This window comes from Leptonychotes weddellii, chromosome 5 (assembly GCF_054177405.1).
Source record: "Leptonychotes weddellii isolate Sample4059 chromosome 5, ASM5417740v2, whole genome shotgun sequence".
NCBI lineage: Eukaryota > Metazoa > Chordata > Mammalia > Carnivora > Phocidae > Leptonychotes > Leptonychotes weddellii.
The window spans coordinates 8,373,967-8,376,859 of NC_138373.1; positions in this window are offsets into that span (position 1 = coordinate 8,373,967).

Sequence of the window (2,893 nt, forward strand, 5' to 3'; positions counted from 1 at the left end):
ATGGGGTGCTGGTACTGGGAGCCACCGCCCTCCCCCTCCCCAGGCCCCAGGAGAGGTCCCTCCTTGCATCCCAGGTAAGGAGAAGGGAAACCAGATTAGTGGGATTTGACATCTGCGGTTCAGACCAGCCATCTTCCCTTACAGGACAGGGAGGGACTTGGGCTCCGGGGGCTCCCAGCACTCACGGCCACAGTGACAGAGTTACCCGCCCCCCCACCCCGAACACTGGCAGAGTCCTCGGGATCTCTCTAGGATGGCAGGGAGGGGGAGAGTACGGGGCAGGTGGGACCTGGGCTCCCCCCTTCCATCCGGGACGGTCCACCTCTGAGGCCAGGTAACCTTTCTGTGCACCCAGAGCCCTGAGAGTTAAAGAGGGGCCACATCTGGGCGTGGAGGCCAACAAAGAACAAACAGGAGGCTCAAGGGTTTTAGATTTCTTCTCTGCCAACCGCAGGAATGCCCCTGGCTGGCCCAACACACGGGAGAGCCAGAGAGAGCTGGTTCACCCTTTGGCAGAGATTGCAGGCCCGTGGATGGACCTGGTCTACCTGTCCCTAAACGCCCTCCCTCCTCGAGCTCCCGGAGCCCTGGGTGCACTGTGGCAGCCCCAGGGGAGAGGCCCCATTTCAGCTGGCTCCATCACTGGGTGGATTTGTGCTTCTCCCCTCGGACCCCAGCACAGTAAAACCAGCAGGGAAGGCTCCCAATGGTCTCCACTACCTGCAGGATTAAGCCCAGACCTCTTAGGCTGAGCCTGAGAGCCCTTCCCACCTGGCCCGATGGCCTCTCCCTGACCACATGCCCCCGTGGGCCCTTTCTCACCCCACTTTCTGGTCTAGCCAGGCTGAACACACCTGTCTTGACACATGCTCGTGTCTCCTCCTGGAACACCCTTCTCATTCCATTCTGGAGAGGCCTGCTCAGCCCTCTGGGCCAGGTTTGGGGATCACCTCCTCTGGGACGCCTCCCCTGGGTCCTGCAGGGCTGGCTGCCCGATTTTCTGTGTTCTGCAGGAGGTGGGCAGATGTCTTTCCCGGAGCCTCCCGGGACTGCCGTGGGTTCTGTTTTCCGTACCAGAACACATTGGGACTGAGCCTTGCCATCTTTATGTCTCCAGCCCATGGGATGAGGACCAAGAGATAGCAGGTACTCAGACATATTTGATGAATGAATGAATGAATGAGTAAATGAGTGAATGAGTGAAAGGGTGAGGGTGGCCATTGCCAGGACTCAGGCTCCCAGGATCTATGGTCCTTGACCAGGCGGACTCAGAGCACAAAGCCGTCAGCAGGAGCGGGGCATCCCAAGTCATGTGCAGATTACCAGGGCAATAAGCATTGATTAAGCACCTGCTGTATGCATCACCCCCAGCCACTCTGTTCCATTCTGAGAACATGCCCAACCCTCTGCTCTTGTTCCTCTGTCTACCTGGAACATTCTTCACCCTGATCCTCTCACAGCTGCTCCTTGGATTCTTTCAGGTCTCAGCAGAGATGGGGCCTCCTCAAGGAGACCTTCCCTGATTTGCAGTTGCCATTCTCTGTGTTGTCATCCAGCTTTGATGCCCTGCGCTGTGCTATCACTAGTTTTTTTTTTTTTAAAGATTTTATTTATTTGAGAGAGAGAGAATGAGAGACAGAGAGCATGAAGGGAGGAAGGTCAGAGGGAGAAGCAGACTCCCTGCCGAGCAGGGAGCCCGATGCGGGACTCGATCCTGGGACTCCAGGATCATGACCTGAGCCGAAGGCAGTCGCTTAACCGACTGAGCCACCCAGGCGCCCCGCTATCACTAGTTTAAGTTCTTCTAATTTGTCTGTTTGCTGTCTGTCTCACACACACACACCCTTAACCTCCTTGAAGGCAGGCAGGCATTGGGCACCTTGCTCGCTGCTGCACCCCCACACCTGGAATGGTGCCTGACACACAGGAGGTGCTCAGTAGATGTTCAGTGAATGACTGAACGCAGGCTTTGCTAGATGGTCCCCGTCCTCCAGGAGTTCACGGAGGACACCTACCTGGAGAAGGCCACCATGATGGCTCAATTTGTTGCAGCTGATAAAGCCTTTCCAACCCCTGCAGGAGCTGTACTTGTTGAATGCACAGGACATCAGGCGTCTCTGTCCCGGCCTCTCATGCTGACGGCCTCCCTACAGGTCGGGGCTCCTATTTCTCCTCCGCAGGTACGGGGATGGAAGGTCAGCAAGGAGTGGTACCTTGCCCACAAGCTGAACTCTAGAAAGAAGCATTTTTCATTCCCTCCCTCTCTTTTGCATCTATAATCTCCCTCTGTGCGGCAGGTGCAATGCTCTCTCTTTCCAGAAGAGGACCTGAGGCTCAGAGAAGCCCAGTGACTTGGCCTTATAGCCAGGGAGAGGAGCTGAGCCTCGGGCGGGGAAGGGGGCGGGGGGTTCCTGCCTTCTGATCAGAGTGCTTCCCTTGGGCCTCAATGGCACCAATCCCCAGGCTGGGGGGCTGAAGACTAACCAGGGTCTGGGTCCTAGTCTCATGTCTTCCCAGTGCCTCAGTCCATCTCTGCCTGCACACCCCTGGGGACCACCCAATCAAACTGCCCGAAATGGCAAAAACCCCTCTCCCCACCCCTGCCTGCAGACCACCTCCCTCTTCCAGCCCTCCCATTCCCTGCAGGACGCCAGTCACCCAAGTTCAAAATGTCACTTCTCTTCCGTTTCCCCTTCTCCTCTCCCTCCCATCAAATGAGAGAGGATGCTGTGGAGCCAAGCGGGAAGGTGGCGAGGGGTGGGGTGGGGGCCTCCGGCAGGGCCTTGAGTGTCAGCTGGTGGGGGGCTCTCGGAGGTTCTGAGCAGGATGGTGATGTGCCGAATGCAGCTCCCTGGGGAGACGGCCCTGCCTGTCTTCGTCTCCCAACGCTGCT